At 44.8% G+C, this 25,975-nt stretch overlaps 1 long non-coding RNA gene across 1 annotated transcript in view; it reads right to left on the reverse strand.

Moving 5' to 3' along the window:
• LOC115271220 overlaps positions 1–25,975 on the reverse strand; it is a 107,861-nt gene that overhangs the window by 36,096 nt on the left and 45,790 nt on the right. Inside the window, exon 2 of the long non-coding RNA XR_003899826.1 lies at positions 21,028–21,078. This is a non-coding gene — a long non-coding RNA (uncharacterized LOC115271220). The remainder of the gene's footprint in view (positions 1–21,027; positions 21,079–25,975) is intronic.

Raw genomic sequence — 25,975 nt, forward strand, 5'->3', positions numbered from 1 at the left:
CCAGTCTCCTGCGTTGGTGGTGAATCCCCGCTTTGAGGTGAAGGGCTGAACTCTCAGTCTGACTCAGACCCACTGTTCTTCCAGCGACCACAGTGGAGCTGTCGAGGCCTGAGTCTGTGTGCTGACTCTGGTCAGCAACCGGCGAGGCGAGGGTGAGTAATGACGACTGCTGGAGGAATGGTACCAGGGGGACCGGTGCCGTGATGGTGAACGGCCCCTCCTGGGCAAGGACTGATGTCTAGGAGACCACCAGAGGGAGGGCGACCGAGGCCTAGGGGACCTGCGGCCAGAAGCTCGCCCATGACAGCAATACAGAGACTGATGCCTCAACTACGGAGTCCCATGCCTAATAGGTGGAGAGCGTGTCAAGGACCTGGGTCTTCTAGCTAGAGAGCCAGGATATGGTGCCGGGATCAGAGGTCGCAGAGATAGGGATCTGTGCCTATGGTCCAGCGACTGGGGGCGCTCCGCCATCCTCTGAGGCTGCATCACGAACGGCTTGCCCTTCGATGCCGGGGCATTAGCCGAGTCCGCCACCTGGTACGGTGCCTGCGGTGCCGATCGGCTCCTTTGGTCTTTGGCCACCAGGGCTGCCTCAGGCACTGATGGCCCTTGGAGAGGTGGGGACCCCGCTGCTTCCCGGGATGGATCCCTGATCGGGCTTGGGGAGGGGGGGTCTGACCTCCGCAGTACCCCCGTGAAGCCCCAAAGCGGGTGCAAGGCCTGACACAGGTCCTTTGCCCGAAGTCTCCTTGTTCTTTGGTGCTGAGGGCTGCCTCTTCTTTTGTAGCTTCTTCAGCACCGGCAAAGGGGAATGGTGCTGGGTGGAGCCCAATCACAGCAGTGCGCTCCGCACCGAAGCAGGAGGACTCGGCATGGGGTCCACAGCGGAGGGCTCTGGCGTGGGGTCCACAGCAGAGCCTCCATGAGGAGGACCCTCAAGCGGATATTTCACTCCTTCTGCGTTCGAGATCATAAGTTTCTACAAATCCAACACTTGTCTTTTCTGTGGGATGCCCCCAGGCACTTCAGACAACTATCATGGGGATCATGGATAGGCATCGGCCTGCTGCATGTCGAGCATGACGAAGCTGGGAGAGCAGGGCAGGCCCCACTGGGGGATGAAGTCCCAGCCAGGACTCTAAGTACACTAACCTAACTCTACTAAAAGCTAACTACTTACAAACCATGTACAGCTAAGAGAACAAAAGGCTGTAAAGAACCGCTATTGCTCTTTTGATCTGCAAGACAAGGCACTCCAACCCACCATCATGAGCAGTAAGAAGGAACTGAGAGGGCGTAAGGTCCGTGGCGCCTAATATACTGACGCATGAGTGCGGCACTCAAGGGGACACCACAGCCGACCCTACATATACCGCTAAGGCAGAACTCTCCGACAACTGTGCACGTGGGCAGGCACACACCTAGAATGGAATCGACATGAGCAAGCACTCGAAGAAGAACAAATCAATCCCATGGAGATAAGTGCCTCTCAAGCAAATTATCACATTAGTTATCCTTCTTAGAAGAAAATCCAAGAAGTTATCCATTTGTGCTTTAATAGAAATCATATGTTCTTTCCCATTTCAGGGTTCGTTGCAGGATTATGGCCACTCCAGAGTATCTTTATATGAAAAGTAAAGAGCCATACAGAGCAATTATTTCATTTGATTGTTGTAATCATTAACTTATTATTATTTGTACTGCAGTAGTGCCAAGAGGCCCCCAATCAGGAATAAGCCCCTCCTCTCACTGCCAGGAACTACACCTATATAATTAAAAGACTTGTAGCTCTTCGGAGCAGGGACTATCTAATTCAGTGGTTCTCAACCTGCAGTCCAATCAGCACACAGCTGCAGCCCATGTGACATCCTGAGGGCTATACAGGTAGTATATATATTGTGTGGATGCGGCCTCACAACACACAGAGCTGCACAGGTGGCCCACAATGGTAAATAGCTTAAATTAGATCACTGGTTCTCAACCTAAGTAACAACCAAGTACTGTAAAAATTTCAAGAGTTGGCAGAGTCCTTTATTCTATCTTCCTTTCTCTCTTCTCCTCAATTCACCTGCACACAACAACCCTACTGGATAAAATGGAAGCAAGTCTGCAAATGGCATGGGGGTATACAAACAAGGCTATAATATAGACTGGGCTTGTCTTCACTTGACTAAGATAAGAAGCTCAGAGAAAAGGATATATTTGACTCCTGCTGATTGGACAAGTATTCCAAGAGATCGCAGAGGCATCTCTGACCAGTTCTTCAGTAGCAAAAGAGGGAGAGGCAAAGGAAGCAAGGAGGGATAGCTCAGTGGTTTGAGCATCGGCCTGCTAAACCCAGGGTTGTGAGTTCAATCCTTGAGGGGGCCATTTAGGGATCTAGGGCAAAATCGGTACTTGGTCCTGCTAGTGAAGGCAGGGGACTGGACTCAATGACCTTTCAAGGTCCCTTCCAGTTCTATGAGATAGGTATATCTCCATATATTATATAGGAAATGCTACTCAGAACAGCATCTAAAGAATGGTATTTTAACAGGGTGACAGGACTCTCATTGATCCAGGCGTTAGAACCCTGCACAGAGCAGTTGGAGTTCTGTTAACTCATTGTGGCACTTGTTAATGCCACCTGGGCTAAAAGGGAGTGAGAAGTAGAATAGCGGTGACCCTGAAGAGAAACTCATAACAGCTAACCTCACTGAGGAATCTTAGGCTAAGTTTTACCAATGAAGACAAACTCCAAAAAGGGTGTGAGTTTGAACACTAACTCGGGGGTCTCTGTGCTCTGCTGAGGATAGGGTAGGCATTCAGTCCTTTCACAGGCATTTAAGAGAATGCCAGTAAGTATTAAACATCCTACATCTAAAAAATTGTGGGTTTTTTTTTTATTTAAACAAATGAAGGGAAAAACCACAAACCTATCAAATAAAGTGAACAAACCAACTCTGCTCTTTTCAAGCTACATTAAAAAAATTAGCACATTTGTGACAGCATGGTAGAAACCTCACCATTGCCAGCTAAAATTAGAATTTTCTTTTCTCTGCAACAACCTACCATCAACTGTAGAAGTTGTTGTGGTTTGGACTTCAAATGACCCATAAGTTTCAAACTGGGGTCTCTTTTAAGAAAGAAAATGACAGCGTTAGGTAAGTGGGGGAAAAAGTGACAAAGAGATGTTACAAAATCTAAGGCCTGGTCTACATTACACAGTTAGGTCGACGCAAGGCAGTTTATGTCTAACTAGCTGTGGATGCGTCTTCATTTAAATTTGCATCCCACTGACTTAATAACACGACCTCCAAGAGCAGCACTATGTCACGGTTGATGTAGTTAGGTTCGGTGCAGTGATAGCGTAGACGCTGCATTAATTACGTCAACTGTTACTGGCCTCTATGAGCTGTCCCACACTGACCTCTCTGGTCACCATTGGGAACTCCGCTGCCCCGGGGTCAGGTAGACAGGAAGCCGCTTCTCCCCTTTAAAGCCCGGCAAATTTCTGAATTTCCTTTTGCCCAGCTTGGCAAGCACACATAGCAGCTCTCCAGTGTTGTGTGTAACTGCCCAGTGGACCGTGTCAGCTACATGCTGCAGACCTGCTCCTTCCTGGAGTACACAGGAGGTATTGCATCTCTGGGGCCTGTGGGGAGAAGGGCTGTGGAGGCACAGCTCTGATCCAGACGAAGAAGCACGGACATCTACAAGCAGTTATTCAGGGGATGCAGAAGAAGGGTTACAACAGGGGCGAGCAGCAGCGCCACATGAAAGCCAAGGAGCTGCGGCAGGCATACCAGAAGGCAAGAGAGGCCAGCAATCAATCTGGTGGAGAGCCGCAGACCTGTCACTTTTACAAAGAGCTGCAAGCCATCCTCACCAGAGATCCCAAACCCGACCCCACCCCCAAGAGCACTCTGGATACTTCTAAGGAGCCCAAGTCACAGGCCCCTGCCATGAACAGTGAGGAGGAGGAGGACAAGGAAGAGGAGGCGTATGGGGGATAGGCAACCAGGGGATCCAGTGCCGCAACGTGCCAGGACATATTTTTGACTCCACCGCAGTCCAGCCAGTCCCGATAATCGAGCACAAGCAAGCCCGATGCAGGGGAAGGAACCTCTGGTAAGTATGCAGTTTGCTTTGAAATCCCAAAGTAGCAGGACACATCTGTTGATTTACTTTTTTCTTTTACTTGTGCTGGAAGAGGTAGTGGAACAACCACAAGAGGTAGAGTTGCTATCTGTTTTTCATTCTCCTGTAGAGCTAGGCAGAGGGGCCACGTGGAGCAGTTTATGTGCACTGGGATGTCCTATGAAGCCTCCATAGAGATCTCTATGAAACTTTCATGGATGTAGTCTGCAGTCCTCTGCCGAAGGTTTCTGGGGAGGGCTGCCTTATTTCTTTCACTGTGGTAGGACTTTCCCACGCCACTCAGCAATTACTTCAGCAGGCACCATTGCAGTACACAGGCTAGCAGCATATTGGCCCGGGTGGCATCGAGATACCAGCAGCAGCTGTGGTCTCTCTGCCTGTTACCCTCAGGACCGAGATACCAGCTGAAATCACCAGCGCCTGTGGAAAACAGTGCCAGTCTTCAGTTCCACTGCCCTACACAACTATAATTATGCCAGCAAGCTATTCTCCCCTCATTTTCCCAACCCTCCCGAGGGCCATACTCACAATGGCTGGTGCTGTGTCTGGCACTGTGCTCTATCAATCCCGAAGAGAAGTGAGACGGTAGTGCTTACAACTTCTGGGGAGCAAGGGGAGTGAGCTCGGTATCTTACGTTTCTATTTCCATTGTGAATACACTGATAATGGGTACCTCTATTGTATCTGCAACTGCTGCCATTGTGGCCTTCAGGCTCTCCCCCTCCACACCTGCCGAATGCCTGAGCCAGATAAGGAGGAGAAAGAAGAGGACTCGGGATGATCTGCTCCAGGAGATCCTGCAAGCCATTGCTGTTTGAGAGAATGAGACCAGGGCCTGGAGTATCACCATTGCAGACAGCATGGAGAAAGAGAGTGGAGGGAGAAAGATGCAGGAAAAGGAGAGGGATATGCAGCAGGATATGTTTGTGCTTCTCAGACAGCAAAGAGAGATGCTGCAGACCCTGGTAGACCTGCAGGTTCAACAATCCCGTGCTCACCTCCCTCCGCAGCCCATAAAGAATTCAATATCCCGATACCCCCCTTCAACATTCCACGTGGTATCAGGGGTCGGTGCACTAGCCTTACCACTCCATCTGGGGCAGGGGGACAGTACAGACAATCACAGCTTCACATACACTGACACATGAAAGCCACGGTTGGTGTACATGTACCTGAAATGGAAATGACTGTTCTTTCCCCTTCATAAGGTCTGTTCCCTTAATTTATGAAGTTTTAAACGTTTTTTTTAATTGCCTGGTTCATGTTACAGAATACTTTTTTTGGGGGGGGAGGGATACAAACTTCATCTTTATTAGTTCACAACATATGCTGTCTGGTGCTAAGCAGGTCTGACACTCACCAATTTCCTGTTACTTCACTTTGTCACAGAACCCGTAACATCTTACACAGACAATATAGGAGCATGGACAATGTTATATTCCTACATACAGAGCAATCACAACAAGATTTATACCGAGCTGCAAAAAGCAAGGGCATGTAGAGCACACTACAGCAATACACATACTCTGGCTCACTATTAAAATGTTCTTTTAAAGTCTCCCTGAGCCACATAACTCTTCTAAAAGCCCTTGTATCTGTCTGTTCAAATTCAGCAGACAGCCGCTCCACCTCTGCCCTCCACCCCCGTGGAAACTTCCCCCCGTTTGCTTGACAGATATTATGCAGGACACAGCAGACAGCTATGACCATTGGGCTATTTTTCTCACTGAGGTCCAATCTTGTAAGTAAACAACGCCAGTGATCCTTCAAATGACCAAAGGCACATTCAACTGTCATTCTGCACCTGCTGAGCCTGCAGTTGAAGCATTCCTTGGTGCTGTCAAGGTGGCCAACATACAGGTTTAGGAGCCACGGGAACAAGGGGTAGACTGGGTCTCCCAGGATCATTATTGGAGTTTCAACATTCCCAAAGGTAATCTGCCAGTCAGGAAAGAAAGTCCCTGCTTGCAGCTTTCTGAACAGTCATGTGTTCTTAAAGGTGCATGTGTCATGCAGATTCCCTGACTGCCCACATTAATGTCAGTAAAATATCCCCAGTGATCCATCAGTGCTTGCATTACCATAGAAAAGTACTGCTGATGTACTCTGTGGCAATGTGGGTCTGGAGCTAAAATAGAGATATGCATGCCATCTACCACCCCACTGCAATTTGGGAAGTCTATTGCTGCAAAACCATCCACTATGTCCTAAACATTGCCCAGAGTCACAGTCCTGCCTAGCAGGAGGCGATTAATGGCCCTGCACACTTGCATGACGATGGCCCCTGCGGTGGATTTCCCGACTCTCAGGTAGTAATCTGGCATTGCAAGTTTCCACAGTGCAATCATCACTTGCTTTTCAGCTGTCAGTGAGGCTTTCATTTTGGTGTCCCTGTGCTGGAGGGCGGGGGAGAGTTCAGCACACAGATCTAGAAATGTGGCCTTGTGTATCTGAAAGTTCTGCTATCACTGCTCATTCTGCTAACCTGCATCGCAATGCGATCCCACCAGTCGGTGCTTGTTTCTCAGGCCCCGAATCCATGTTCCACCATCTCCAGTTGCTCCGTGAACGTCACCAACAACCTTGAATTATTTCCATCTCCCACAACAATCTAGCCTCCAAGGATCTGTCATGTTCCCAGCGGCTCCGCAAATACTACAGGATCCTGTGTCCTGTGCTTGAAACGCTCATGAAAACAGTGCAGACCTGTGCAGGCTCCACGCTTCTGTCAGATGGTGGACATGCAGGTTTGTGGGAGTTTTGAAAAGACGGTGCAAAATATTATGGCATGCAAATGAAATTATGGAATGGAGAATGCTGTATTATAGAAAGTTGACCCCTTGCTCCCAGTCACCCGTGTGTGACTTGTATTGGCTCTGTATTGCAAAAGCTTCCCAAAACACCCCGTGCTGCACAGTGGCAAGCTGCACAGTGGGACACTTACCCATCATGCACTGCACTCTGCACAGATACAAGCACTCCTGGTGAGGGCATGCACTGCTAACACAAGGAGCCAAGTGTGCACATGCACAAACGATGTAACAACTGCGGCAGATGTATGCCAATATAACTTAGGTTGACATAATTCTGTAGTGTATTCCTGGCCTTCTAGTAATGAAATCCTTTTAATTTCTCTTATACAGATGCTTATTCAATTAAGGGTGTATTCACTCTCTTATATGGCTCACTCTGGCTACTAGGCAACTATAACAGTGTAATGGCAAGGTGGGTGAGCTAATAACTTTTACTGGACCAACTTCTGTTGGTGGGAGAGACAAGCTTTTGAGCTTACCCCGAACTCTTCTTCAATGTAAGCTTGAAAGCTTTTCTCCCACTAACAGAAGTGGGTCCAATAAAAGATATTACCTTACCCATCTTGTCTATCTAATATCCTAGGACTGACAATGCTACAACAACACTGCATAGTGTAATGGCAGACAGGCATCAACCATTAACTTGTTTCTCTTCTGAAGGAATTCAAAGACTGAACACCATCATTCCTGCAAAAAAATAGAAACTGACTACTGATAACTGGGATCAAATTCCTGCGAGTAATTATGGAAAAGGGAAAAAAAGTTAGGAACAACATAGAAGTGGGGAAACACCAGGGCATCAGATCTCATTCTCTATTCCATAGATGCTGCGCCTCGAAGATGGGGGAATTTACAGAATGTCACTTAATGGAAACTTTTTTCCCCTCCCCTTCAACTAAGACTGTGTGGTCCTTTGCCTTTCTTGGTATGTCAGAGCAAGAGAATTCCATTTTCTGTCACTGTACAGTCGCCACCAATGCAGTATCACAGCACAGCTACCATCTTTCCAGCTCAGTGAATCTGAGTAGGCCTCTGAATTCCCCATTTTGGAACAGCTTTCTGGGTCTCCACAGTACTTCCAAGCCAGACCAAAAACAAAATCCAGATCTCCCACATGACCATTCAATTCATTAGCACTGCAGAAATGTGCCAAAGTACCTGAGGCAAAGACTACAAACAATTAGCAACTGACTGGAAGGCAAGGTACAGCTATTAACAGAATAGTCAATGAAGCACCATTGTGATCTGGTGAAGAGGTTGGAGCAATGGCCAACAAAGGATAGACTCCTTTACCAACTGTGGTCCAGATAAAAGTGACTGCAGTGCTCTGCACCCAGCTTTAATACCATGCAGAGGGTGGCACACATGCTACTACTGTTGCCCTCAAAGGTCAAAAATCATGACAAGCTATAGGAGTTACACCAGTCTCCTGGTAAGAAGAACCCCTACACATATGGAATCTTTAGAGAAGGGCTGTGAATTTTACAGATAGATAGGCAGACTGAGGAGGTTATGTCCCACAAGTTCACACAGCCAGCCAAACTAGGCACTGATTACACAGGCACGTAACCCATCTGAGTTCCATGAGGTGTAATTTGGAACGCTAACTGTCCCAGCGAGTCAGTGGCAGAGTGTAAACAGGGGACATTCACCTCTTAAGCGCCTCCCTCCTGCTGCAGCATGCCCCCGATTATCAGCCTCACTTGGCAAATCTTCAGTGGCTCAACCCTCCTGCTGGGTCACACAATCCAAATGAACACCTTCTGGGTTAACAAAAATCTAACAAAGCTGTATCTGCCTTTACCAGAATCTTCAGCCCCAGCTCTGGGCCCTTTAAATTCAGCCCTTTGCTCAAGCTTCCAAACAAACCTTGTCTCCTTCTTGGGATTTACACCATTTCACCAGTGGTTAGTGGGGGAACCTGGGCCTGCCCACTTCTCCAGGTTCCAATCCAGGGACCCTATCGCTCACTTCAATTCATTGCGGCTACTTCCGCAGGCCTCTTCCCACCTGACCCCTTTGTCTTCACCCCTTATCTTAGGGTTAAAGTTCTCAAGTCCTCTCTCACGCAGCTTAAGCAAATGCAACCGAAACAAACTGGTTCTCTCTCAAGCACCTTTGGCCAGAGGGGAATACCTGCCTTGTCCCTCTGGTCCCAGCCAAGAACTGCCCTGCTAAGGCCCTTTTATCAGAGCCTGCTGGGCTCTGATTGGCTGTTTACATGAGGCCTGTTTAGGCAGGCCCAGAGGACCCACCTCCTTTCCTGGGTCACAGTGTAATAGGATTGTGGGGCTTCTATCAGGGGACCGTGAAGGGCCTGGTATGCTCACCACACAGAGCCAGTATTAAGTTCTTAGTTAGAATGAACATACTGGATCTTCCTAACTCATACTAACTTTTTTCTAACACTGCATGTTTTCATATAACTAACAAAAAACTTTATTTCTACTTATTTGGTATGAAAATGTGAACACTGGCATTAATAACAGAGTTAAGCATCATCTGTTAGCCTGATTCCACATAGCACACATGCTATGTGCATTCTCACTGATTTGGGGCTATCTGTGTCTTCTCATCATAAAAGGAACTAAACTCCCTCCACCCACCCAGAGAACATTTTCTTACTGAAATGTGCTCATAAAAAAACAAAATTGAAAGGGATACTGAAAAGCAAGATTATATCAGGGTGTGGGTTGGGAAGAGAACAACAACTATCTTCAGACTTTGTCCTCACCCACAAGTATTGGGGACAATATATACCTTCAAGTCAGCGGCACTGATATGGGTACCCGCATGGCCCCACAGTATGCCAACATTTTTATGGCTGACTTAGAACAACGCTTCCTTAGCTCTCGTCCCCTAACGCCCCTACTCTACTTGCGCTACATTGATGACATCTTCATCATCTGGACCCATGGAAAAGAAGCTCTTGAGGAATTCCACCATGATTTCAATAATTTCCATCCCACCATCAACCTCAGCCTAGATCAATCCACACAAGCAGTTCATTTCCTGGACACTACTGTGCTAATAAGCGATGGTCATATAAATATCACCCTACACCGGAAACCTACTGACCGCTATACTTACCTACATGCCTCCAGCTTCCATCCAGGACACACCACATGATCCATTGTCTACAGCCAAGCTCTAAGATACAACCGCATTTGCTCCAATCCCTCAGACAGAGACAAGAACCTACAAGATCTCTATCAAGCATTCTTAAAATTACAATACCCACCTGCTGAAGTGAAAAAACAGATTGACAGAGCCAGACGAGTACCCAGAAGTCACCTCCTACAAGACAGGCCCAACAAAGAAAATAACAGACCACCACTAGCGGTCACCTTCAGCCCCCAACTAAAACCTCTCCAGCGCATCATCAAAGATCTACAACCTATCCCGAAAGATGATCCCTCACTCTCACAGATCTTGGGAGACAGACCTGTCCTCGCTTACAGACAACCCCCCAACCTGAAGCAAATACTCACCAACAACCACACATCACTGAACAAAAACAAGACAGGCCCAAAAAAGAAACCAACAGAACTCCACTGGCCATCACCTACAGTCCTCAGCTTAAACCTCTCCAACGCATCATCAGTGATCTACAACCCATCCTGGACAATGATCCCTCACTTTCACAGACCTTGGGAGGCAGGCCAGTCCTCGCCCACAGACAACCCGCCAACCTTAAGCATATTCTCACCAGCAACCACGCACCGCACCATAATAACTCTAACTCAGGAACCAACCCATGCAACAAACCTCGATGCCAACTCTGCCCACATATCTACACCAGCAACACCATCACAGGACCTAACCAGATGAGCTACATCATCACCGGCTCATTCACCTGCACGTCCACCAATGTTATATATGCCATCATGTGCCAACAATGCCCCTCTGCTATGTACATTGGCCAAACTGGACAGTCACTACGCAAGAGGATAAATGGACACAAGTCAGATATCAGGAATGGCAATATACAAAAACCTGTAGGAGAACACTTCAACCTCCCTGGCCACACAATAGCAGATGTAAAGGTAGCCATCTTACAGCAAAAAAACTTCAGGACCAGACTCCAAAGAGAAACTGCTGAGCTCCAGTTCATTTGCAAATTTGACACCATCAGATCAGGATTAAACGAAGACTGTGAATGGCTATCCAACTACAGAAGCAGTTTCTCCTCCCTTGGTGTTCACACCTCAACTGCTAGCAGAGCACCTCACCCTCCCTGATTGAACTAACCTCGTTATCTCCATACTGATTTATACCTGCCTCTGAAGATTTCCATTACTTGCATCTGAAGAAGTGAGGTTCTTACCCACGAAAGCTTATGCTCCCAATACTTCTGTTAGTCTTAAAGGTGCCACAGGACCCTCTGTTGCTTTGAACAAAAACACTGACCCAGGAACCTATCCTTGCAACAAAGCCTGATGCCAACTCTGTCCACATATCTATTCAAGTGACATCATCATAGGACCTAATCACATCAGCCATGCCATCAGGGGCTAGTTCACCTGCACATCTACCAATGTGATCTATGCCATCATGTGCCAGCAATGCCCCTCTGCCATGTACACTGGCCAAACCGGACAGTCTCTATGCAAAAGAATTAATGGACACAAATCTGACATCAGGAATCATAACATTCAAAAACCAGTAGGAGAACACTTTAACCTGTCTGGTCATTCAATGACAGACCTGCGGGTGGCAATTTTGCAACAGAAAAGCTTCAAAAACAGACTCCAACGAGAAACTACTGAGCTGGAATTGATATGCAAACTAGATACAATCAACTTAGGCCTGAACAGAGACTGGGAATGGCTGAGCCATTACAAACATTGAATCTATCTCCCCATGTAAGTATTCTCACATTTCTTAACAAAGTGTCTGTACTGGGCTATCTTGATTATCACTTCAAAAGTTTTTTTTCCTCTTACTTAATTGGCCTCTCAGAGTTGGTAAGACAACTTCCACCTTTTCATGCTCTCTGTATGTGTATATATATCTCCTCAATATATGTTCCATTCTATGCATCCGAAGAAGTGGGCTGTAGCCCACGAAAGCTTATGCTCAAATAAATTTGTTAGTCTATAAGGTGCCACAAGTACTCCTGTTCTTTTTGCTGATACAGACTAACATGGCTGCTACTCTGAAACCTATCTTCAGACAATTGTCCATCAATTTTTCTTTCAGCCAGAATGCACAGACTCAGTCCTATTTAGGATAAACTTCTAAATCAAAAGTACTGTAAACAAAAATATAACTTTTTCACTCTTTTCTAGCCTGGTGCCATTCATTCCCCATTTCTCCATCTTGAAATCATGGCCTGTTCAAATATATGCAGTTCACAAAACAGCAGGCAAGAAGTGGTTATAGCAATCATTTATTACAATCAGCTTAGAAGCCTAATTTCAAAACAGGTGAATATTCATAAGATGGCATATTGCTCTTAATTTTACACTTATCAAATTGTATTTACTTCACACGCAGACACCTCTCTCCATCATCAATTTTTCATTGAGTGCTCAACACTTCATTTTCCTTTTAAGATACCTCTTATACTTGAACGTGCCTTTTACAGAAAGACACTTGGATTGATGCAAGATTCACCTCATTCCTTTTAACCCACTGAAAAACAACATGTCTGCTCCTTGTGCAGATGCCCTTTTCCATGTGGGTGTGTGGACAAGATTTAAAGAAGAAAAGACAATTATTTAAGTCATGTACTAAAAACAGGAAGATTCACCAAAGAAAAAAGAAATCACTAGCTTTTCCCAATTTTATAGCCAGCACTAGCAAGACAGGAGAGGTGCCCCTAGGAGCGTGGAATTCTTCCATCAACCTAGCACTGTCTACACCAGGGGTTAGGTCAGCATAGCTTCATCTCTCAGGGGTACAGATTTTCACACGCCTGAGAGATGCAGCTATGCCAGTGTAAGTTCCCAGTGTAGACCAACACAGAGCACTGGTTCTCAACCTTTTTTCATTTGCGGACCCCTACAAATTTTCAAATGGAGGTGCAGACCCCTTTGGAAATCTATTGTCTGTATATATAGTTAAATTCTGTTCAGTCAGTGTCTTTCATAGATATAGTCTACAGACCCCCAGGGTCCACAGACCACAGGTAGAGAACTACTGCCATAAAGTATGTCTACACTACAAATGCCAAGCCAACCCCCAGTATAGACAGTGCTAGGTCACCAGAAAAATTCTTCCGAAGAATTCTGCACTGCTGTAGCATTTTAACTGTAGATAAGCCCTTATTGTTGAAAACCTTAAGTGTAGTCTGGATTTGTTGCTATCAGAGTTACCAGCCATAAAATCCTTTCTGGGATTTTTAATGTATTTAAGTCAGCTATGGCAAGCCTAGGTAGCAGTACTTTGGGTGGCTTTTACTAGTTAACACAGATAACAGGTCAAAAGAGCAACCATTTGCCAATCAGGAACACTTCTGGATCATTAGAGGGGGAGCAGGTGATTGTTCCTATATCCAAAAAAGAGTGCTTACTTGTTCTAATAAGATTCCTGGACTATCAAAGTTACTGAGCATCCAATCAATTCACGTTCTTATTCAGACCAATGTTTCAATCTCACGGGGTTCAGATCCAGGCAGCAAGTTTAACAGACAGTCAATCCACAACTTGGCAACCAGACCATTATTATATTACATAGCATCCTTTTTAACTCATGTCGCTGTCCCTTTTAATGATGAATTTGTTTTTGGGTTCCAGCCAGGCACTTAGCATTGCTCTGACACTGCGTCTTGTGGTTTCATGTATTTCCTATTTATGAAAAAGGACCTACAGTATAGCAGTTCCTGGTTTGTTACATTTTCTTCAAATAAAAAGTGTGAGCAGCAGCTTCCTCTATGATGTATTCTTCTATATTGGTGAACATTCTGTTCCCTTTTACCACACTCAGAAAAGCTACAAAATGGACTTTAAAAAAAGGAGGCAATAAGATAAGTTGTTCTGAAACAATTCATTCATCTCTAACAAAAACTGACAATTTCTTCCCCACCCTTATTAGGTGCCCAGTGTTCAATCAGAAAATATTTCTAATTTCATCCTCTTTTCACACTGCCCTCTGCCTCCAATTTTCTAACCAATCCTTTAAATAATGTGTCATGGTTTTCCCAACTCCACAAATCTCATACATTCCAGTATTGTTTTCATTTAAAAAAAAAATACTAAATACATTTAGTATTTACAGTAAGAATACTCTTTGTACATGTAAGACACCTTTCAACAGAAGACCACAAAATGGCTTGTAAACATTAATTTAGCTTCACCATGTCCTTCTGAGGTAAGTATTACATTTATTTTACAGAGGTGGAAAATAAGACAGAGACAAGTTAAGTGACTTGCCCAGCATCATTAGCCTACCTGGGAAGAGGATCCATATGCCCTGATTCCCAGAATTCCTGCTCTAAGAATTACACTACAAATGAAAGGTTCCTCTACCTTCATCCTGAGCAAAAGCAGACTTTCCCCTCATTCATGTTTCACCATATTACCTTATCAATCAAAAGACTATATAATCTGGCAGAACTCACCAGTCACATTAACAGCCTTGTTGGCTTTTTTATTACCAGATACCCAGCCATGGCCACATTAGCTGAACCCATAAAAAAAGCAAACATTAATCACTTTCATTTGGAAGCAATACTCTCAGGGACTGGCCTTTTTTTTTTTTTAAATACTGTTTCCCTCCCTTGTTTCTCTGGGCAAAGCAGTGGGTTCCCTGATTCCTTTATGCTGTAACAGCGACATGTTTCAAAGGACACAGGAGAAAGTTTCTCTCCTACCTTAAATAGCTATTCCTTCAGGTTGCTCTTTATGAAAAATAATATTTTAATTCAACAGAAGAGATACAATATAAGCAAGTACAAGAGAAGAGGGAACTACAAACAAGGAGGGGAACACATTATACAACAAGGAAACACACTGAATATACAAACAAAATACTTAAAATAGAACTCTTCTTCACCAAAAACAAATCACTTGCTCTAATGTAATGCTCAGACTTAGTGAGTGTGATCATGTTTTACTCTAGTAATTGCACCAGCAAATACAACAGCCTGTTACTTACTCAAAACTAAAAGAATTTATCTATCTAGGTTCTCATACCAGCACTAACACTGCAATATCTGAGTGTCTTAACATTCTCCTCCATTCATAAATGATCTGGACAAAGGGTTAACAGTGAGGTGGCAACATTTGCAGATGATACAAAACTACTCAAGATAATTAAGTCCAAAGCAAACTGTGAAAAGTTACAAAGGGATCTCACAAAACCGGGTGACTGGGCAACAAAATGGCAGATGAAATTCATATGTTCGTAAATGCGAAGTAATACACATTAGAAAACATAATCCCAACTATACATATACAAATATGGGGTCTAAATTAGCTTTTACCATTCAAGAAAGAGATCTCGGAGTCATTGTGAATAGTTCTCTGAAAACATCCAATAAATGTGCAGCGGCAGTCAAAAAAGCTAACAGAAGGTTGGGAATCATTAGGAAAGGGATAGATAGTAAGACAGAAAATATCATATTGCCTCTATATAAATCCATGGTACTCCCACATCATGAATACTGCATGCAGATGTGGTCACCCGATCTCAAAAAAGATATATTAGAATTGGAAAAGGTTCAGAAAAGGGCAACAAAAATGATTGGGGGTATGGAACAGCTTCATTATGAGGAGAGATTAGTAAACCTGGGACGTTTCAGCTTGGAAAAGAGACGACTAAGGGGTGGACTGTGATAGAAGTCTATAAAATTGTGACTGGTGTAGAGAAAGTAAATAAGGAAGTGTTATTTACTCCTTCTCATAACACAAGAACCTGGGTCATCAAATGAAATTAATAGGCAACAGTTTTAAAACAAACATAAGGAAGTATTTCTTCACACAATACACAGTCAACCTGTGAAACTCTTTGCCTGGGGATGTTGTGAAGGCCAGGACTATATAATAGGGTTCAAAAAATTCATGGAGGATAGGTCCATCAATGGCTATTAGCCAGAATGAGCAGGGATGATGTCCCTAGTTTCTCTTTGCCAGAAGCTGGGAATGAGTGACAGGGAATGGATCACTTGACGATTACCTGTTCTGTTCATTCCTTCTGAAGCACCTGGCATTGGCCACTGTCAGAAGACAGGATATTGGGCTAGATGGACCTTTGGTCTGACCCAGTATGGCTGTTCTTATATTCTTATGTCTTTTAGTTCAAGTAATCGGCGCTTGCAATTCTTGTGCCAAGGCCTGAATTCACTCCCCACTGTCAACTAAGCCATCTCTTAACTAAACCTATTTTCATAATAGGTCTTACCAAAGCCTCTTGCTGAAACTCAGACGACTCTATAGATGACCCCTTGGAGCCAGTTCAGTCTGGAGAAAGTACAAATGTTTGCCAGCTTTAGTCTTTCAAGTAGTCTTAGAATAGCGAGGTGTAGTTCAAAACTCCAACCTTTATTAGGGTATTGAGAATATCCCATCTTATCCCTTTCATTCCCTAATACCATGCCAGGAAGTCACAGAAACAAATACTGTCTCAGTCTGGTTCCCACCCTCAGACCAAAACTCAAAACCAGTTAGTCCCTCTGACTAACTGATACACGGAATGTGCATTTGTGAATTACCATGGAGATAAAGCAGACAACACTTAAGGTTCTGCAGCACCTTCTGTATTGTAACTTGGTGTAACAATAAGTTTTCTAGGTGACATGGTCCATCCAAGGGACGACACAGGAACGAGTTACATATCACATGACAGACAAATTCCAAGCACCTTTTAGATGTTTTAAAACTGATGGCTACAGGACATCACTGAGACAAGATGTGCTTCTTAAACTCAGCTGGTTTGTGGGATTGACTGTGAAGTTCATTGGACTTCAAAGAAAGCTTCCAGTGAAGGGAGATGGAGTCACTGGCTTCATCAGTCCTTCCAAAAACTACAGAAAGGGTGATCTCAAGTTGGAAGCCAGCAGAAAAAGCAGGGAGGGAAAGGAAATTGGGTCACAGGGTTTTTTTCCCAAAGCTATTAGACAAATTTGAAGGATGTTTAAGAGTGACATGATGGAGACTAACAAGCTGACATTCTTCTCTTTATACAGCTTCAGATAAGGACCAATGAACATTTGTTTCTACTTCTACAGGAAAATATGCAACTTGTTGCTATTATAATTAGACTCAAATTTTCAAAAAAGGAGAGGTAGGGTCAAAGTAAAATATCGGCATTCAATAATGGAGTAAAAAATTAATTTGAGGTATGAACCTGTAAGTCGTCCGTAAAAGCACAGAATATCCACTGAAAGATGACTTTCGGGTTAAGATTCAGCTATTAGCAGCTGTGCACAAACTTCCGGGGTTGCCCTAAGCAAGTCGCTCAACCTCTATGTGCCTCAGTTTGCCCATCTTTATACTGAGGATAACACCTCCCTACATGACATAGATATTGTGAGCTTTAACTTTCTAATATTTACAAAGCATTAAAATAATACTATGGTGATGAGCACCGGTAAATTAATAATAATAGGAACACCACATTGTAGAATTCAGCACTCTATTTGAAATCAAGAAGCAAAGAGAGCACTAATGTAAGCAATTATGTTACAGTTATCCTGTGGGGGAGAAAAACCTGTCTGCACACCTTATAGCAGCAGAACAAGACTGAACGGCTTAAGTAATAAGAGAGTTTTGTGCTACTTAAAAAAACAAGACCTGAAGTGAAAAGTTTCCATATTACTCATTGTTAAAGAGCAAAAATGTGGTATATGATGAAATATATTATTTGGTTTTAGAAAATCTGCAAGCTAAGTAACCATTTGATCCACAATAGACAGTCTGAAATTTATTATTTAAGCTTTAATTACTATATTTTACTAAACAAATTTTTTTTGTAAAGGTGAAGTTAAGGTTGATAGCACACATGAGTAATATGAATAAAATTCCTTAGAAGAATGCTGTAGTTAGCAAAAGGAAAAAAAAACAAACTACTGTATTAAAAAGCCAAAGCCAGAAGATTCAGAGTTATGGTTAAATTTACAAGAAATCCAAATATCTGAAGGTATGGAAATTCAACCGAGATACCCAAACTATCTTAACTATGCCCTTTAGCAATTCCAACTTCCCATTTCCCCTCTTTTGTTTCTTTTATTGTTAGTTGTGGGATCCTGCCGGGATATATTCTTGACCAAATGCTATTTAATATCTTTATCAATGACCTAGAAGAAAATATAAAATCAATAGTGGTAAAACTTGCAGATGACACACAAATTGCTGGTTCAGTAAATAATGATAGGGACAGGTCAGTTATACAGATCAATCTAGATCTCTTGTTCAGGTGGGCTTATTTAAACATAGGTTTTAATACAGCCAAATGCAAGGTCATATCTCCAGGAATAAAAAGCATAGGTCACACTTACAAGACGGGGGACTGTATTGTGGAATGAAGTGACACTGAAAAGGACTTAGGGTATCTCGCCACAGAAGTTGGGAGGGTGCTTCCCAGTATGGGCAGGCAGATGCGCTAGCTCTGCTTGAGCTAGCACACTAAAAATAGCGCGGTAGCCGCAGCAACTCAGGCTACTCCCAACTACAAACCTGCCTGACCCCCCGCCATCCATGCCACTACAGCCACACTGCTATTTTTAGTACGCTAGCTCTGCTCGAGCTAGCACATCTATCTACCCATGCTGGGAAGCACCCTCCCGGCTGCTGTGGTGACATACTTTAGTGGCAATGGTAAATAATAAGGTGAACATGAGCTCCCAGTGCAAAGTGGTTGCTAAGATGATGAACACGAACCTTGGATGCATAAGCAAGAGAAGTAGGGAGGTGGTATTACCTCTGTATATGGCATTAGTGAAAACATTAATGGAAAACTGTGTCCAGTTCTGGTGTTCTTACTTCAAAAACTATATTTAAAAAACTAGAAAGCATCAAAAGTATAAGAAGAATGATTTGAAGTCTCAATAGGCCTTCTAGTGTGAGACTTAAGAAACTCAATCTATTTACTTTATTGAGGGAAAGGTTAGGTGGTGACTTACCACCAAGACGGCTCAGTGCTTCAACAAGATCAGCTCATGAATGAAAACAGTTGGCTGAAGCTGAACCTGAGCAAAACTGAGCTGATGCTGCTGGGCAGAGGAAAACATTTTGAAGAGTTAGCTGCCACAGTGCAATCTCCTTTGATTAAAGGTACAGACCCACAATTGGTCAAATCAGTCCATAATTTAGAAGTACTCTTGGATTCCTCACTGACATTAAGTTCTCTCATAGCAGCATCCACGAGTAACGCTTTCTGTCATCTCCAATTGGTTTGTTTTCTCCACAGTTACGTCCAACTTTCTTGTAAAGATTTTTATCATTAATTACTTATACGTTCTATCAACCTTAATTTCACCTCAGCAAAGTTATTGTCTCTGATATTGCTTATTCTTTAAAGACAGCCTGAACGTGGATTGGGGGTAAAGCCTGGGGTAGAGACACTCACTCCTTCCTTCCCATACTAGGGGTGAAATCCTCGCCAACTAAATTTTATCTCTCTCTGCATTTTCCTGACTTTTGTGTTTTTGGAGGGGTTTTGGCTGCAAGTGACGAAAAAAAGAGATTTTTTGGAAACTGGTGAACATGTTTGTTACTTTGGCGTTGTAAGTAAATAATCCTTGTTCTGACTTACTTCGAAATCCATGGGGGGGGGGGGGGGGGGGAAATCAGCCAAAGACCTCACTCACCTACCAGTTCTAAGGAAGATATTTCTTTTTTTGTGGTATTTAGGAGCAGGGGTTTCTAATGAAAATGAACATGCAGGCTTAATTATGAAGAGGTTGCTCCCTCTCCATAGTAATGGTAATGACTGCTGCCTCTTATATAACAGCATCATTCATGTGCACAGCATTTTGCAAATAATTAAACTAATTATTGCAACACCCTGAGAAAAAGAGAAATAGGATTACCACCATTTCACTGATGGACAAACTGACTCAAAGAACTAAAGTGTGTTACCCAAGGCCACAGGGACTGTCATTGCTGGGGCCGCAGTTAAAACTCAGAAGTTCCTAGCTTCCAGCTCCATTTTAAATCCCTTATAGCTATACCACACCACCTCCCTATATTACATGTGCATTACAAACACAGGGGGAAAACCGCCTATCAGTGTGCTTTGCAGGCAAAAACTGAAAATGGCTCTGTTTAATTTCCACATCTTTATCAACATTTTATAAGAAACTGAAGTCAGTGTCAACTATTCAGTGACTAGAGCAAATAAGGTTACAGAAATTTTAGATACCTAAACAGTTTACAGTATAGTTGGGCCCGATAATCCATAATAAAACTGTCCATTTGGGTAAAAAAATCAAGATAAGAATCTTAAACAGGGTCCTAATTCCCCCATCCAATATTTTATAACAGAATACTCACGACATTTAAACTTGGGAAAGCTAGTGAGACAGAGATGGGAAGGGGGAAGTGGATATTCCATTTCTACATTAAAAGCAGAACCGCATAAACTCTGTTCTTTCATAACATGGTACTTATTTAAATATACCAAAGATATACTAAATTTGTGGAGAAACATCATGTCTAGTTCTCTCAGCCACTGATGTTAAACACGTTCCCTTGTAGTTTTCCTATAATTTGCTCAACAGGAAAGCTATTAACCTATTCACATTTCTTAGGATATTACTTGTACTTATATAGGGCATATTTTCCAACTTGACTGCCTGAAGTTAGACACCTAACTCCACATTTAGGCACTTAAGTGGTTTGTTTCTCCAAAAGACCTGAGCATCCACATTTCCATTGTTGTCAATGGGAGCTGCAAGTGCTCAGCATCTATGGGTGAAGGGGTGTGGGGAGAAATCAAGCAACTTTTACTTAGCTCTCTAATTTCACATTGGAGGCAGCTATCTTCATGTACTCAAGTTAGAAAATTTAGAAAATAATGGATCTGAGAGTTTTCTTTCCCAAGTGCAGAAAAAAGAAATTTTTTTCAATACTTGCCACAGATTCTCCATAATTTGTAGCAAAGAAAATAAAACTACAACTTAACTTACCTGTTGTTGTATTATTGAGATCAACTTTCTAATGTCTTCCTGAGCTGGCTTCTGTGGGGACAAAAACATATATGTTTAGGGGAATTATTCAAAACAGCGTAGTAAAAGATTTTTGTGTTCCTTTGAATTAACCAACAAACAAAATAAAACAAGCTACAGTATATCCATTTAGTCAGAAAACACTTGCTTAGTTAGGCCCCAATCCTGCTCCCAAGAATGTCTAGTTAAATTCCCAATAACTTTCATCATGCAGTAACAGGCCATTACTACTCTATTTACTTACTACACTGTAGGTTTACTAAATCAGAGTTTTTCATTGCCAGGACCCATTAAAAAAAACAAAATGTTTGCAAAACAGAGTGTTACAGCAAAATGCATTAACACAGTACCTCCCAGCCATTAATGGCTTTTAAAAATAATCTGAATATACATAAGTGTAACACTTTTCAGATGATCAGTATTAATCAGTAATCTAATTCTGACATGTTAAAACAAGTAACCTTGGCGTTGCAACTCATCAAGCCCAAACTAGTGGGGACAGGAAGTCCCGGTCACTGTTATTTCCTTGCCAGTTCCTTCCAAAATCCCACAGTGCAATTTCAATGAACAAAGTGATTTCATCTCATAGTGTTTCTTATAATGCTTTCATACTTCTGACCAACTTGTCAGCGAGGCCCCCAAGTGGAACTTGCAGAACCAGAATTAAGATTTACAAGGGCCCCAGGCTCTGGAAAGAGACAAGAATAAAAGACCACTGGTGAGAGGAAGGAAAAGTGCTCTGGTGGCAAGTCTGGCACCCACCAACACAACGCAGCATTACTAAGGGCAGGTCCACACTGGGGCGGGGGATCGATATAGGAAACGCAACTTCAGCTACGAGAATAGCGTAGCTGAAGTCGACGTTTCCTATATCGAACTAAATTTACTTACTTCGGGTCCACGCGGCGCAGGCAGGCTCCCCCGTCGACAGCGCTTCCTCCTCTCGGCGAGCAGGAGTTCCGCAGTCGACGGGGGAGCGCTTCTGGGATCGATCTATCGCGTCCAGATGAGACGCGATAAATCGATCCCAGAAGATTGATCTCTACCCGCCGAATTGGGCGGGTAGTGTGGACCAGCCCCCACTCTCACAGTTTTATTGTAAATCTCAATTTCTGTTTTGTTTTGTTTTTTAAAAGGGTTCTCATGAATTTCCGACTGCTGGCTTCAACCCTATGAAATCTGCCCTTATCCAAAGGGGACAGCATCTCTCATTACTGTCAACAGGACCAAAGCTATAGGCTGCCCTTAGCTATCTAGCTACCATGTCTCTGACCTTTCTAGAGGAAAGTGAAGCTGCTCCCAGCAAAGTTGGATGCCATCTTCCATCGGCTGAAATGGGGCTAACAGAGGGAAGATGGTGGCTCCTCAGTCTCCATACAAACGCCAGGCAGAGGACAGGAGAATGCGGAGTTTCAGGAATGAGACCATGGGGGCAGCAACAAGGGAAAATGTGCTAAGAAAGAGGATGTGCAGGGATGATCAGAAAAATGACCCGGGGAGGTGGGGACGAGGGGCAAGTAGGGGAGGAAATAGGAGGCAGACTAGGAGGATGCAGGGAAATGTGGTGCTGCAGAGAGAGAACCTGTGGTAGGAGACAGAAGGTTAAGAGAGGGAAATATAAGAGGGCAAGTTAATGAGGTAGATGGGGGACTGGCTATTATAGGGGATCACGAAGGGAGAATATGAGTGAGATAGCTGCCTATTCTGCCTTGTTAGGGACGGGAAGGGGGAATTATGAGTCCCTGAGTGCCACCTCCTCTCACACATGATAGGAGAGAGTAAGTGCAGCCCCTTCCAAGCAGTGAACAGGGAAGCCATATTTTGTGTATATTTAAGGTTATTTTTGATCCTGAAATTATCTCTCACAAGTTAGGGGTGGAGAGCTTCCCCATACAAGGTGAGAAATATCCAAAAGCAGGCAAAAATGTAATTTATTTACTGTTTTAAATCTGATTTTTAATCATGATATTTTGGGCTCTAACTCAGAGCAACAAACAACCCCCTTGTAACTGAATCAGCTAGAACAACCCAGTTTGAGTACAAACCTTTTATTTTGTCCATATTAGCCATGATGTTTCAATTTAAGAACACCAGTTGCACATCAGCTCTGCTGTTTTAAACCATGTCAACTGCAATGCCTTCTTGGAACCTTCCAGAGGTAGTGAATAATGGAAGATTAAAAAGGTCACCTATGCACTGTGGGACAGCAGCAGGAGGACTAGCTGAACCATTTTAGCTATTTTGTGCACACATTAGCACTAAACCAGTTCAGTGGACCTTCTGAAAGCAAGCTTAATCTACACAGTTCTGGGAACACACACGTGTACATGTGACGTGATTTACAAGCATTTTAGGTCACCATTTCTCAAATGCGGCCACCGTGGCCGCATGCAGCCACCAGAGGGTTTCCTTGCGGCCACGGCAGTTTCCTGGGTGGGGGACGCATCGGCCCCCCCTTAGTTCCCTGTAAGCTGCGCAGGAGCCTCTTTAGCGCCGCACGAGCGCTCAAGGAACACGCTCCTCCCCCGGCCTCCAATCTGCTGCGGCCGGGGCGCCCCTGCTGCGGCTGGGGCGCCCCTCCACCAGCCCAAACTCTGCTGCAGCCCGGTCCTGCTGGAGCTGGGGCGGCATGGCCCCAGACTCGGCCGGAACGGTCCAGCCCAGGCGCCCCTCCCCCAGACCAAACCTAGCCCTGGCACCGGTATCCCTCCTCCGGCCCGAACCCAGCCCCAGCCTGGCCGTCCCTCCCCCAGCCCGAACCCAGCCCCGGCCCGGGCGCCCCTCCCCCAGCCCGGCCCTGCTGGAGCAAAGGGGCGCCTATCCTGCAGCCCCAGCGCTGCTGTGGCAGGGAGAGGCGCCTCTCCCCCCACAGCCCAAGTGCTGCTGCTGCTACTGCTGCGGGGAGTCCTCTCTCCCTGCCGTAGACCCGGCGTACCCTCCTGCACCCCTCATCCCCTGCTCCACCCCTGAGCCCGCAAACCACTGTACCACCACCCTCTGCCCCAGCCCTGAGCCCCTCCCACACTCCGAACCACTCGGCCCCACCCCCATCAACTGAATTTTGTTATGTGCACCAATATGAAGGTGATGTGTGACATCACCTCCATGTTGGTGCACATAACAAAATTCATTTCACACATGAATAGGAAAAATGAGAGGGAACACTGCTTCCCCTTCCTCCCTGCGCCACCTCACTGGAGACACAGGTGGGAGACACAGGTGGGACACACAACGCTTAAGGAGCAAGGTGAGGAGGCGAGGGGGGGGTGAGGAGGCAAGCGGCGAGCCAGCAGCAGGATGAGGCGGGTAGGAGAGAGGGGGTCTGGCTGCAAGCGTGGGAGTGAGGAGGTGAGCGATGAGCCACCAGCGAGCAGGGGTTCTCGCGGTGGACAGGGGTGAGAGGAGGCAAGCGGCGGTTGGGGGGGGTGAAGAGGGACACAGGAGGCAAGCAGCGGTTGGGGGGGGTGAAGAGGGACACAGGAGGCAAGCGGCAGTTGGGGGAGGTGAGGAGGGACACAGGAGGCGAGCAGCAGGCAAGGGGGAGTCAGGAGGCAAGTGGCGGACGCACAGGCAGAGGGTGGAGCCCCCCTTTGGGAAGGCTAGCCCCCAACTCCACCCCTTCCGCCCACCCCACCCATGGCAGCTGGACCCCCGGGACCCCCTGCTCCCCCCCAACGGCTGGAGCCACAAGCCCGCCACCCGGAGAAGTCCCGCACTCTCCCTCTCAGCTGGAGGACCCCCAGGCTGGCTGAAGCCCTGAGTGTCCTCACCCCACCCCCCAACCCCACCACTGCCCGGAGGAGCCCCGGACTGGCTGAAGCCCGGAGCACCCCCGCCCCCTAGCCAGAGTACCTCAGGGCCGGCAAAGTGCCAAGCCCCGCCACCTGCTCAGAGGAGCCCCAGGCCAGCTGCAGGCACAGCTGTGCCTACCCTCCTCTCCCCTCCCCAGACCCAAGCCGCCCAGATGTTTTTTTCATTATTATCTGGACTTCTTCTATGATGTCAAAGCATTTTTAAATTTACTTCAGAATAGTTGTACAACCACTTTTACCAAAAAAGCAAAAGAAACAACAATAAAAAAAAATACAAGAACATGCAAAGCACCTTATTTGTGTTTTTATTCTGCTAGGTCCAGTAAGAATAGAGATAACTGTGCATTATTTTTATTATTGAGTCTGGAAGAAAAAAAAACACTTGCATAAATAAATTACAATGATTTGGATGTACATGTGTGCATATCACTTTATTAATATAAGAAAAACAAATAATTTTAGGGAAAAGTGTCAGTGCGGCCACCAGCAAGAGTTGGTGGCCGCATTCTGAGGCTACCAAATCATTTGTTGCGATGACCCCTGTAAATCTAGGTGGTCAGTATGGCTCTCAGAATGGTAAAATTCTCTAAAGTTAACAAGGCCAGAGAGGAAATCATATTAAAAACAGAGGGCAGGGGAGTTAGAAGGACTGAATAAAGAGAGGTGATAGAATACAAGGAAAACCTTTCTGACATGGAATGATAGAACAATTAGCAAAGGAAAGACCATCCTGCCAAAAAAATGTAAAATACTACTATTTATATATTTACATGGTACCTTTTACCTGAAGGCCCACTACATCACTCCACTAACTATATACATATACCACTACTGGAATGCAGCCACTGCTGGGGCTGAGGGTGGAGCCTAAAAAGCATATACTAAATTGCCCAACAGTGGATGCAAAGGTGGAAATTTGACTGGACAGCAGGGCAAACTCCCACAACTTTCAACAAGTATGTCTGGCACTTTCATGACCATACAGCTCTGACATGCATTTAATTTTTTGGCTCTTTTATGGACATCCACACACATACATAGGTAACCACACAGAAAAAAAACTTTTATATCTGTTGTACTTCGAGATATGTTGCTCA

The sequence above is a fragment of the Terrapene carolina genome, unplaced genomic scaffold, assembly GCF_002925995.2.
Source record: "Terrapene carolina triunguis isolate 2854851 unplaced genomic scaffold, T_m_triunguis-2.0 Scaffold120, whole genome shotgun sequence".
Taxonomy (NCBI): Eukaryota; Metazoa; Chordata; order Testudines; family Emydidae; genus Terrapene; species Terrapene triunguis.